This window comes from Callithrix jacchus, chromosome 1 (assembly GCF_049354715.1).
Source record: "Callithrix jacchus isolate 240 chromosome 1, calJac240_pri, whole genome shotgun sequence".
Classification (NCBI taxonomy): domain Eukaryota; kingdom Metazoa; phylum Chordata; class Mammalia; order Primates; family Cebidae; genus Callithrix; species Callithrix jacchus.
In genome coordinates, this window is record NC_133502.1 from 13641433 (window position 1) to 13655213 (window position 13781).

Below are 13781 nucleotides of genomic sequence, written 5' to 3' on the forward strand. Positions count from 1 at the left end.
CTTGAGGGGCAAGTCCTGCAGAATGGGCTCTCCGTATTGGTGCAAAACCTGGCACAGATCGGAGCCAGGGGGCTAAGGGGCTTCATTTCCTTGGGCATTTTAGAATGACTGCCTGGGGGGGAAAAAAACTCGATTTTGTCTGAATTACAACATCACAGGCTGATTCATCTTCAACCCCCACTGAAAGGGTGTAGCTGAGTTGTTTCACCAAACGTATGATGTTAAAAATATTTTTAAGTGCTGTTTTTTTCTTTCTTTTCTTTTTCTTTCTTTCTTTTTTCTTTTTTTTTTTCAACACATGATTCCTTTCATGCTTCCTTGGGTAGCATGAAAATATGCAGCCCAAGAAAGGCAGTTCGGCAGGGTCTCCATATAAGAATGCTCAGCCTTGGTGGAAACGCCAGTGCTTGGCTTCCAGCCCTTTCCCTTTCTTCTAAATGAGTTGCTCCATTTATGTGTGAACACTTTCAAAATATACATAAACATTTTTGTTTTTGGAGACAGGGTATCTCTCTGCCTAGGCTGGAGTGCAGTGGCACAATCTTGGCTCTCCCTGTAGCCTAGGCTGGAGTGCAGTGGCACAATCTTGGCTTGCTGCAAACTCCACCTCCCGGGTTTAAGTGAGTTTCCTGCCTCAGCCTCCTGAGTAGCTGGGATTACAGGCACACACCACCATGCCAGGCTAATTTTTGTATTTTTAGTAGAAATGGGGTTTTGCCCAGGCACAGTGGCTCATGCTTGTAGTCCCAGCATTTTGGGAGGCTGAGGCAGATGGATCACCTGAGGTCAGGAGTTCAAGACCAGCCTGGCCAACATGGTGAAACCCAATCTCTCCAAAAAATACAAAAAATTAGCTAGGTGTGGTGGCAGGCACTTGTAGTCCTAGATACTCGGGAGGCTGAGACAGAAGAATCACTTGAATCAAGGAGGCGGAGGTTGCGGTGAGCCAAGATCGCGCCATCGCACTCCAGCCTGGGTAACAAGAGCAAAACTCTACCTTAAAACCAAAAACAAAAACAAAAAATAACAAACAGGGTTTTGCCATGTTGAGTAGGCTGGTCTCAAACTCCTGGCCTTAAGTGATCCACCCACCTTGGCCTTCCAATGTGAAGGGACTACAGGCATGAGGCACCATGCCCAGTTAAAAATATTTTTAAGTGCTGTTTTTTTCTTTCTTTTCTTTTTCTTTCTTTCTTTTTTCTTTTTTTTTCAACACATGGTTCCTCTCCACTGTCCAGGCTAGAATGTAGTGGGGTAACCATGGCTCACTGCAAGCTCAAGCGATCCTCCTACCTCAGCCTCCCGAGCAGCTGAAACTACAGGTGTGTGCCACCATGCTTGGTAGAGGCAGGATCTTGCTATGTTGCCCAGGCTGGTCTCAAACTCCTGGACTTAGGCAATTCTCCCACCTTGGCATCCCAAAGTGCTGGCATGAGTCACCATGCCTAACCCTAAGTTATATTTTTAAAGCCTGCAGTCTCGGCATTCCAAAAACTAAGACTAATGATGTTAGAAAGGAAATAAGTATGTACCTGTTTGTATGTAAGTTGATGTGGTGTTAAGGTTGAGAGTTAGAGTAAAATGTTCTACTTCAGGGGCAGCTGAAGGCACCACAGCTAATCACGTGAACACGATATGAGCTCATCGAGTAAGAATTAAGGAAAAACATATTTCTTCCTTTCTCCTCTTTTTTTTTGTTTGTTTTGAGATGGAGTCTCACTCTGTGACCCAGGCTGGAGTGCAATGGCACAATCTTGGCTCACTGCAACCTCTGCCTCCCAGGTTCAAGTGATTCTCCTACCTCAGCCTCCCAAGTAGCTAGGATTACAGGCACGTTCCACCATGCCTAGCTAATTTTTGTATTTTAAGTAGAGATGGGCTTTTGCCATATTGGCCAGGCTGGTCTAGAACTCCTGACCTCGGGTGATCCACCCACCTCAGTCTCCCAAAGTGCTGGCATTACATGCATGAGCCACTGTGCCCAGCCACTGGTATGTCTTTATCAGCAGCAAGAAAACAGACTAATATACCAAGCAACTGGTCAATATCACAGGGGCTAGAGAAACTTCTAGGATTTGTTATTTTAAAATGTTCTTCAAGATGGGCACAGTGGCTCACCCCTATAATCCCAGGAGTTTAGGAGGCCAAGGTGCTCGCAGCTCACTTGAGGCCAAGAGTTCAAGACCAGCCTGGGCAACATAGTAAGACCCTCCCCAATGCTGCCCCACCCCACCCTGCAATGTCTACAAAAAATTTTTTAGAACATTAGCCAGGTATGGTGGTGCATGTCTCTAAGCGTTCAAGGGTGCAGTGAGTCATGATCACACCACTGGACTCCAGTGTGGGTGACAGTGCGAGACTGTCTCTAAAAAAACTAGTAAATACATAACTAAATAAAATGTTCCTCATACATTTTGCAGTCACCCTGTAACCATTCAATCACTGATTCTGAATCTACATAAATTCGGATATCAGACTCTTGGTAAGACCCTTGAGCAAAATGACGTGAAGACACCTGGCCACAAGCCAACATGTTGGAAGGAGCAGTCCTGGCCACTTGGGAGGCTGAAGCAGGAGGATCTATTCAGCCCAGGAGTTCGAGACCAGCCTGGGCAACATAATGAGACCCCTGTCTTAAAAAAAAAAAAAAGTGTCATAGAATGAGCATGAAGAAGCAAGGGAGGAACAGCGCTGAAGAACTGATAGGCTCTGCGGGGTGATGTGCCCTACAGAAAGGAGTCCACATGTCTTATGAAACAATTTAAGAACCAAAAATGTGGAGTTTGGCTTTAACTAATGCTCTGAATTAATAAAAAACAACAACAAAATGCTATGCCAGGTGCAGTGGCTCATGCCTATAATCCCAGCACTTTGGGAGGCTGAGGCAGATAGATTGCTTGAGGTCAGGAGTTCAAGAGCAGCTTGGCCAACATGGCAAAATTCCATCCTACTAAAACACAAAAAATTAGCGAGGCATGGTGGTGCATACCTGTAATCCCAGCTACTTGGGAGGCTGAGGCAGGAGAATCTCTTGAACCCAGGAGGTGGAGGTTACAGTGAGCAGAGATCACAATACTACACTCCAGCCTGGGCGACAGAGTGAGAATCCATCTCAAAAAAAGTAAGAATAATAATGCTAAATAGAGCAAAGCTAGGGCATCGAGAACCAGGAGAATACAAGGCAAAATTGATCTTTTGTTTTGTTTTTTTGAGATGGAGTCTTACTCTGTCTCCCAGGTTAGAGTGCAGTGACAGGATCTCGACTCACTGCAACCTCCACCTCCCAAATTTAAGCAATTCTCCTGCCTCAGCCTCCAAAGTAGCTGGGATTAGAAGTGCCCACCACCACACCCAGCTAATTTTTGTATTTTTATTAGAGATGGGGTTTCACCATGTTGGTCAGGCTGGTCTCGAACTCCTGACTTCATGATCCACCCACCTCGGCCTCCCAAAGTGCTCGGATTACAGGTGTGAGCCACCACGCCTGGCCAAAATTGATGTTAATCTGTCATATAATATAATTACATCCCATAAATATCTACAATTTTTTATTTTATTTATATTTGGTCTCTGTTGCCCAGGCTGGAGTGGTGCAATCACAGCTCACTGCAGCCTCAACCTCCCTAGGCTCAGATGATCCTCCCACCTCAGCCTCCCAAGTAGCTGGAACTACAGGTGTGCACCACCACATCCATTTAATTTTTGCATTTTTCATAGAGGTGAGGTCTTGCCATGTTGTCCAGGCTGGTCTTGAACTCCTGAGCTCAAATGATCCTCCCACCTCGGCCTCCCAAAGTGCCGGGATTACAGGCATGAGCCACCCCCTACAGTCAATATTTACAATAATTAGGTGTCAATTAAAATAGAAGAAAAAAATAATTACAAACCCAGTTGATACAGATTTATGTAATATGGAATTTCCTGTTGTTTCCATACAAATTTATCTTTGCCTATTTGACAGAGCAATTTCTCTTTTCAGTATTGAGTAGTGAATAGAATATCAAAATCTGTAGGCAAAGAACCTACTCAGATAGTTTCAAAACTGAATTTGATGACACATTTGTACCCAATCAGAGTGGCTGGCCCCCAGCAACATGAGCTTTGAATTCTCAAAGGCCCATAGCTCCCTTTCCTTGCAACACCTTTGGGAGCTTGGGCTAGCCTGCAACATCTAAATGCCTGTGCAGTGTGGGCCCATGAAGCTGGCAGGATGGGCTGTAGAAACGCCCAGGGGCAGGAGCCAGCTGACCTGCTGTGGGTCACAATAGCAGCCTGGTGTCTCCATGGTGACCTCTCTTGAGTCAGGAGGTCAGAACTGTGGGATTGATGACATTCCACAATGATGTCATCCCACAATGATGGACCAGCCATAGTGCAGAGAACAGCTCTGACTGCAGTTAAGTCATCCCAAAACCTCACATCCAGGTAAGACAGTGTAAGAATTTCATCTGCACTGAGGAACAAATTAGCGTGATACTGGAGGGAGTTTCGCTGTGAGATCCAGGAGGTCCCTTTAGCTCGTCTCCTCGAGTCACCACAGTCATACCCAAAAGGAAAGAAAGGTCAGAGGAAATGATTTGTAAAATCTATTACACAGAAACCAAGTATGAAACAATGACGATTTCATGATGGCTCATTGTTCCTTGGTATCGTGCCTTACACGAGCTGGAGACTAACTCTGTGTCCTCAAGGAGGCCCAACTCTTGATTAGAGTTGTCCAAAAGAATGCTGGTTATTATCCTAAGGATCTGCGTAGCCATCCTGAAACAGTCAGAAATGAGTCTTTATTTCACTTAGGTGGTTCCAGGGAGAAGCCTTTCCAGGACCCATGTGTAGTCACAGCAGTTTTCCCTAATCAGCATCCTTGCAGCACTCAAGTGAGTAGAATTATCAGATTTTCTTGCCTCTATTCACTGTGAATTCTATTCTTCATTTCCTTTAAAACAAAAAGCTCCTGCTGTTTTCTCCTATAATTACAATATTTGTTTCTTGATCATTTCACCTTCTATTCACCAATTAATTGAAATCCAACCATTAGGATTATCTACCTTGCTTTTTCCTACTGGGGGAAAAAAAGTGCATAAAAGCAGTCTGGTTTTTACTGCCTTCAGTTTCTCAAGTCTCAAGATGTTCTGTTTAAAATCTTCAGAGTCTCTATTTTGTCTTCCGTATATTATGTTTGTATCCCCTCGGAGGCTGAGTATATTTTACCTTATTTTTCAGAGATTGATAAAGTCAAGTAATTCATTTTCATTACAGGAAAACAAAATCAATTCCTAAGTAGTCAAAAGACTACTTACTTAAGGAACCACCTGTTTAACTTCTTTTTTTTTTTTTTTTTTTTTTTTGAGATGTAGTCTCACTCTGTCGCCCAGGCTGGAGTACAGTGGCTCAATCTTGGCTAACTGCAACCTCTGCCACCCTGATTCAAGCAATTCTCCTTCCTCAGCCTCCCAAGTAGCTGGGATTACAGGCTCCTGCCACCGTGCCTTGCTAATTTTTGTATGCTTAGTAGAGACGGGGCTTCACCATGTTGGCAAGGCTGGTCTTGAACTCCTGACCTCTTGGTCCACCCACCTTGGCTTCCCAAAGTGCTGAGATTATAGGTGTGAGCCACCTCGCCAGGCCCACCTGCTTAACTTCTTCTGGAACTTGATCCGCTAACTAAGGGTGAAAAAGCCTCAATGTCATCTTATAAAGAAAAGTATTAGTTACCAGGGACTTGTCAGATGGGAATACCTTTATTACACAATGTACAATTTAGATCTTCCTAAACAGTTTTGCTTTCTTCTGTCATTTGTCTGTGATGGAACCTCAAAGACACTAACTACTATACAAGACAGTTTTGTGTTGGGGCATTGTGTTAGCTTTCCAGCAGAGTTAAAATTCTGGAATGCAGTTATACGCCTCCAAATGAAAAATACCAGCCCGGTACAGTGGCTTACACCTATAATCCCAGCACTCTGGAGGGCTGAAACAGGAGGATCACTTGAGCCTAGGAGTTGAGGTCAGCCTAGGCAACATAGTGAGACCCTGTCTCTACAAAAAATAGAAAAAATTAGCCAGGCTTGGCCGGGAGCAATGATTCATGCCTGTAATCCCAGCACTTTGGGAGGGCAGATCACCTGAGGTCAGGAGTTCAAGACCAGCCTGGCCAACATGGCGAAACCCTTTCTCTACTAAAAATAGAAAAATTAGCCTGGCGTGGTAACTCATGCCTATAATCCCAACTACTCAGAAGGCTGAGGCAGGATAATTGCTTGAACCTGGGAGGCAGAGGTTGCAGTGAGCCAAGATCATGCCACTGCACTTTAGCTTGGGCGACAAAAATAAGACTCCAACTCAAAAAAAAAAAAAGAAGAAAAGAAATTAGCCAGGCATGTCGGAGTGCATCTGTAGTCCCAGCTACCCAGGAGGCTGAGGTGAGAGGATTCCTTGAGCCGGGGAGGTCAAGGCTATAGTAAGTCATGACTGCACCACTTCACTCCAACCTGGTGACAGAGTGGGACCATCTCAAACAAAAAGAAAAAGGAAAAAGAAAAGAAAGAAAGGAAGAAAGAAAAAAGAAAAATGCCTAAGTGGCCACATACCTTAAGTTCATGTCTGCTACTCTACGGGAAACATACTCAGCTCTCTTCTCTGCGCCGGGTTCATATACTCTTGTTCCTAGTTCACACACGCTTGGTCACCTGCCTTCCAAAGCACATGGCAAACCAGATGATGAGAGCAGCTGACATGTGGAGACAGCTGTCATTTTATGTTGGCAGCTACAATAAATGACATTGTCTGATGGGGGAAAATGAGCAGGGAAAACACTTCCAAAAAACAGGCAGAAATATAAGAGGTGAAATCCCAGAGTTTCAGAACAACTTTAGGGCAAGCAATCCTATGTGGCCTCTGTCTTCACCACCCTACTACAACACAGGGAGAGGACTGAGTTTATGGTCCCCAGATGCTGGAGTCGGGAAGATCCCTATGGTGCTGTCCAACTCTCCTAATTTACAGATGAGGAAGCAGAGGCCTCGGGAAACGCTGAGAGTCCAGTTCAGGATCACAGCTGGTTAAGGGTGAAACTACGACTACAACCAGGATCCCCAGACCCCAAGGGCCAATGTTTATCCTATATGCCCCATGCTGGAAAAGTGAAAAATAATTCAGCGTTTCAAAGGGTTTTAAAAGGCCAGGAAAGAGTTAATAAATGTTTAAAGAATTTTGTTGACAAAAATGGTTGAAAGCTCATTGGTTACATATAAGAATTAAATGAGATAAAGCATAGAAGGTTATCACTCAAACGCAAAGAAATCAACATGTCATTAGTTATTATAACTTAAAAATCTGGTATACAAAAAAGTGCTTTTTATAGAAGTCAGAGGAAAGTAGGTTGAGCTTTTTTTTTTTTGGAAGGAAGACGATCTTTTGACCTCTTAATATTAATTTCATCTAACTTCTTTTTTTTTTTTTTTGAGATGGAATCTCACTCTGTTGCCCAGAGTGGAGTGCAGTGGGGTGATCTTGGCTCACTGCAGCCTCTGCCTCCCAGGTTCAAGCTATTCTCTTGCCTCAGCCTCCTGAGTAGCTGAGACTACAGGCACTCGCCACAACGCCTGTATTTATTTTGTATTTTTAGTAGAGACAAGGTTAATTTTTTTTGTATTTTTAGTAGAGAGAGGCTTTCGCCATGTTGGCCAGGCTGGTCTCTAATTTTTGACCTCATGCAATCTACCTGCCTCCCAAAGTGCTGGGATTACAGGCATGAGCCACACACCCAGCCTGATCTAACTTATTTAAAGGATCATTCCATATCGTTAATGTTTTTAATGAGAGGTGGGGAAGTATATTAGATGGTAGGAGGCCTGAATCGTTGAAGACACCTGAGAAAAAACTAGTTATTTCCTTGGCACAAAGTAAACCTACTACTCCTGAAGTATAAGAAAAAATATAAAAACAATAAAAATAACCCTCTTGATCAAATAATTTTTTGTAATCAACTCGTCCTGATTATTAGTGCCTACGTGTTCATCCTATTATTCTTACGTGCATTAGTGAATTCCTTTACTTTTTTATCTCTCAAGATTCCAGGAGTAGATTAGTGGATTCCTTAAATGTTAAAGAAACCCTTGTCTGTAATTCCAGCTACTCTGGGCTGAGACAGGAGAATTGCTTGAACCCAGGAGGTGGAGACTGCAGTGAGCGGAGATTACGCCATTGTACTCCAGCCTGGATGAGTGAGTGAGACAGAATGAGACTCTGTCTCAGAAAAAAAAATAAAGAAAGAAACCCTTGCAATCACAGAGAAAAAGGGCATTAGAACGTAAAGTGACTAAAGTTAAATATACTACCACCAGTTTCCTGCCAATGGCTGCAACTATGAGATGTGGATCGATGTCACAATTAACACTCCATTATGTATGTCCTCATAATGCATGAGGTGAAATGTGTATGTCATGTGTCCACATTGTAAGATACTTGCTGTAAGCAGCAAAAAGATAGGAAGGAAATTCTACAGGCCAAATCACATGTGAATCTCCCCATTCTCCCTCTCCCCAAATATTGGTTTAGGAATTCTCTGAGGTTTGAAGGTTATGAATGTTATCAACCAAGGATTCAGAATTGAGGTAAAAATACTGTGAAAGATAGAGGGAAAAAAATCAGTAATTGAGGTCTAAACCAATATCTTTCTTCTCTCTAAGGAAATGTATTTTTAATATAGTAGTTTTATTGAGATCTTAATATAGGCTGGGAGCAGTGGCTCACGCCTGTAATCTTAGCACTTTGGGAGGCCGAGGCAGGCAGATCATGAGGTCAAGAGATTGAGATATTCATAGACCATGAAGTTCAAACTTTTATTATTTTATTTTATTTTATTTTATTTTATTTGGAGATGGAATTTCACTCTTGTCACCCAAGCTGGAGTGCAATGGCACGATCTCAGCTCACTGCAACCTCTGCCTCCTGGGTTCAAGCGATCCTCCTGCCTCATCCTCCCGAGTTGCTGGGATTACAGGTGCCCACCACCACACACAGATAGTTTTTGTATTTTTAGTAGAGACAGGGTTTCACCACGTTGGCCAGGCTGGTCTCAAACTCCTGACCTTAGGTGATCCACCCACCCAAGGCCTCCCAGAGTGCTGGGATTACAGGCATGAGCCATCGCACCTGACCAAAAGTTCAACCTTTTAAAGTGCACAATGCAGTGTTTAGTATACTCAGTAGGTTGCACATCCATCGCTATCACTCTTTCATCACCCTGAAAGAAAACCCTGTATTTAGCACTCACTGCTTCCCCAACCAACCCCATGCCCAGGTCCATGCTTACATCAATCTACTATCTCTATGGATTTGCTGATTCTGGACATTTCCCGTAAATGGGACCAAAAAAAGTTGTGGTCTTTGTGTCTGACTTCTTTCAGGCAGTCTAATAAGCTTAAGGTTTACCCATGTTCTACATATATCGTTACTTTATTCTTTTATTGCCAAGTAATATTTCCCTATATAGTTTGACCACATTTTGTTTATCCATTCAGCAGTAGATGGGCAGTTGAATTGTTTCCACTTTTTGGTTATCATGAATAATACTGCCATGAACATTCATGTACAAGTTTTTGTGTGAACATATGTTTTTATTTCTCTTATGTATATACTTAGAGGTGAAATTAGTGAGTCAAATGGTAACTCAGGCTGGACTGCAATGGTGCAATCTCAGCTCACTGCAACCTCCGCCTCCCAGGTTCAAGTGATTTTCATGCCTCAGCCTCTTGAGTAGCTAGAATTACAGGTGTGCACCACCACACTCAGCTAATTCAGACTGTTTTCCAAATTGGCTGTACCATTTTATGTTCCAGTTAGCAAAATATGAGGATTCAAATTTCTCCACATTCTTGCCAATACTTGCTATTGCTTTTTTTATTAAAGCCATTCTATTGGGTGTGAAGTGATGTCACATTGTGGTTTCCATTTGCATTGCCCTAATGGTGAACAATGCTGCACATCTTTTCATGTCCTTAGTGGCCATTTGTATATTTTCTTTGGAGAAATATCTGTTCAAATGTTTTACCCATTTTTTAATTGGGTTGTCATTTGTTATTGGGTGTAGGGTTTTTTATATATTCTGAATATAAGTCCCTTAATAAGATACATGATTTGTGAGCTTTGCACAGTGGCGGTATCGTAGCCATTGAGGTTTATCCAAGGTGCGATTATTGCTAATTGAAAACTTTTCCCAATACTCCACTATGATGACTTGAAATATGATTGGCACTGGCAATTTTTGACAGTCTCTATGGAGACTGAATTAAAAAAAAAAAAAAAAAGATAAGTGATTTGTGGCCAGGAGCAGTGACTCATGCCTGTAATCCCAGCATTTTGGAAAGCCAAGACAAGTAGACTACTTGAGGTCAGAAGTTCAAGACCAGCCTGGCCAACATGGCGAAATCCTATCTCTACTAAAAATACAAAAATGAGCTGGGCACGGTGGCGCATACCTGTAATCCCAGCTAATTGGGGGCTGAGGCAGGAGAATTGCTTGAGCCTGGGAGCCAGAGGCTGCAGTGAGCTGAGATCACGCCACTGCATTCTAGCCTGGGCGACAGAGTGAGACTTCATCTCAAAAATATATATGATTTATATATATTTTCTCCCATTCTGTGGGTTGTCTTGTCACTTTCTCGATGGTGTCTTTAAAAACACAAAGGTTTTAATTTTGTGAAGTCAAACATATCTATGTTCCTCTTTTGCCTTTGTGATCTATCTTGATGTCATAGCAAAAAATGATTGCCTACCCCAAAGCAATGAAGATTTAGTCCTATATTTTCTTGTAAGTATTTTATAGTTTAGCTCTTACATTTAGTCTATGATCCATTTTGAAGTTTGTATGACGTGAAGTATGAGTCCAGCTTCATTCTAGTGCATGTGGATATCAAGTTGTACATGCACCAATCTTTCCACAGTGAATGGTCATGGCTCCTATATTAGCCAGGGTTCTCAAGAGAAACTGAACCAATAAGAAATAGGCTGGGCACAGTTGCTCACACCTGTAATCCCAGCACTTTGGGAGGCCCAGGCAGGCAGATCACTTGAGGTCAGGAGTTGGAGACCAGCCTGGCCAACATGGTGAAACCCTGTCTGTATTAAAAATACAAAAAATTAGCTGGGTATGGTAACGCACGCCTGTAGTCCCAGCTACTCAGGAGGCTGAGGCACAATAGCTTTAGCCTGGGAGGCAGAGGTTGCGGTGAGCCAAGATCATGCCACTGCACTCCAGCCTGGGTGACAGGGTGAGACTCGGTCTCAAAAAAAGAAAAAAAGGGATCAAGATTTATTTTAAGGAATCTGCTACATAATTATGAGAGATGGCAAGTTCAAACCCTGGAGGGCTGGCTAGCAGGCTGGAAATTCAGGTATAAGCTGATGTTGCAGTCTTCAGTTTGAAATCTGAAGGGCAAGCCAGCAGGTGGAGATTCTGGCAGGGTTTCTGTGCTGTGGTCTTGTAGCAGAACTTTTCTTCCCCCGGAAACCTCCATCTTTGCTTTTAAGGCCTTCAACTGATTGGATGAAACCCACCCACCTTATGGAGGGTAATATGCTTTACTTAAAGTCAATAGATTATAAATGTTAAATCATATCCACAAACACTTTCACAGCAACATCTAGACTGCTGTTTCACCAACAGCCTAGCCAAGCTGAAATATAAAATTAACCATCACAGTACCCTTGTCAAAAATCAATCTGACAACACATGTAAGGTTTATTTCTGGAGTCACTATTCAATTCCATTGATCTATATGTCTATCCTTTATTTCTAGAGTCACTATTCAGTTCCATTGATCTATATGCCAGTAACACAGTGTCTTAATTATTATAGCTTTATGATAAGCCTTGAATTCAGCAAGTGTGAGTTTTTGAGTTTTGTTTTTTTTCAACTGCTTTGGCTACTCAGAGTCTCTTGTAACTCCAGTTGAATTTTTAGAATCAGTTTGTCCAATTTACATCCCCACCAACAGTGTAAACGTGTTCCTTCCTATTTCTCCACAGCCTCGCCAGCATCTGTTGTTTTCTGACTTTTTAATAATCGCCATTCTAACTGGAGTGAGATGGTATCTCATTGTGATTTTGATTTAGATTTCTCTAATAACCCAGTGATTATGAGCTTTTTTTCATTGTTTGTTGGCTGCATAAATGTCTTCTTTTGAAAAGTGTCTGTTCATATCCTTTGCCCACTTTTTGATGGGGTTGTTTATTTCTTGCAAATTTTGTTTAAGTTCCTTGTAGACTCTGGATATTAGACCTAGGTCAGATGGATAGATTGCAAAAATCTCCCATTCTGTAGGCGATTCTCCCACCTCAGCCTCATGAGTAGCTTGGATTACAGTTGCCTACCACCACGCACAGCTAGCTTCTGTATTTTTAGTAGAGACAGGGTTTCACCATGTTGGCCAGGCTGGTCTTGAACTCCTGATGCACATGGGTGTGTTACCATATCCATCCCTTTGATGATAGTTTCTTTGGCTGTGCAGAAGCTCTTTAGTTTAATTAGATTCTATTTGTCAATTTTGGCTTTTGTTGCAATTGCTTTTAGTGTTTTAGTCATAAAGTCTTTACCCATGCCTATGTGCTAATTGGTATTGCCTAGGTTTTCTTCTATGGTTTTCATGGTTTTAGGTTTTACATTTAAGTCTTTAATCCCACCTGAGTTAATTTTTGTATAAGGTGTGAGGAATGGGCCCAGTTTCTGTTTTCTGCATATCGCTAGCCAGTTTTCCCAACACCATTTCTTATATAAGGACAGTGTGGTGATTCCTCAAGGATCTAGAACTAGAAATACCATTTGACTCAGCCATCCCAGTCTGGGTATATATCCAAAAGATTATAAATCATTCTGCTATAAAGACACATGCACATGTATGTTTATTGCAACACTATTTACAATAGTAAAGACTTGGAACCAACCCAAATGCCCATCAATGATAGACTGGATAAAGAAAATATGGCACATATATACCATGGAATACTATGCAGCCATAAAAAGAATGAGTTCTTGTCCTATGCAGGAACATGGATGAATCTGGAAGCCATCATTCTCAGCAAACTAACACAGGAACAGAAAACCAAACACTACATGTTCTCGCTCATAAGTGGGAGTTGAACAGTGAGAACAAAGGGACACTTGGAGAAGCACATCACACACCGGGGCCTGTCAGGGGGTAGGGGGACAAGTGGAGGGAGAGCATTAGGACAAATAACTAATACATGTGGGGCTTAAAACCTAGATGACGAGTTGATGGGTGCAGCAAGCCACCATGGCACATGTATACCTATGTTACAAAGCTGCACATTCTGTGCATGTATCCTAGAAGTTAAAGTAAAATTTAAAAAAAATTCAGCTTGTCCATATCTGAAAAAACAAAAGCAGGTGAATTTTAATTGGGATTACCTTGAATCTATAGATCAAGAAAGGGGGTATCACCATATTAATAATATTAAATCTCCTAATCCATGCATACAGAATGTGTTTCCATTTATTTAGAGCTTCTTTAATTTCTTCCAACAATGTCTATAATTTTCAGCATACAAGACTTACACTTCTGTGAAAGTTACTGAATGTTACTTTGTTACTGACTCTTATTCTTTTTTGATGCTATTGTAAATAAAACTGCTTTCTTAAATTCATTTTCGGACTGTTTATTGCTAGTGTATGGAATTACAATTGAATTTTATATATTGATCTTGTATCCTGCAACCTTGCTGCACTTGTTTTGTTTGTTCTAATAGTTTGTATGTGTGTG

The 13781-nt window shown here is 42.0% G+C and overlaps 1 protein-coding gene and 1 non-coding gene across 5 annotated transcripts in view; both read left to right on the top strand.

Moving 5' to 3' along the window:
- The first annotated feature begins 4354 nt into the window (after positions 1–4354).
- IPO5 (importin 5) overlaps positions 4355–13781 on the top strand; it is a 66040-nt gene continuing 56613 nt past the window's right edge. For 2 of the 4 annotated variants that reach the window (XM_035292901.3, XM_078370288.1), the window contains exons 1-2: positions 4355–4562; positions 4798–4877. The gene's annotated coding sequence lies outside the window, so the exon portion shown is untranslated. The remainder of the gene's footprint in view (positions 4563–4797; positions 4878–13781) is intronic. The other 2 variants (XM_035292898.3, XM_078370252.1) reach the window with 1 other exon arrangement.
- LOC118147950 (U4 spliceosomal RNA) lies at positions 10146–10286 on the top strand. Its single transcript, XR_004734656.2, has one exon. It is a non-coding gene; the product is annotated as a U4 spliceosomal RNA (small nuclear RNA).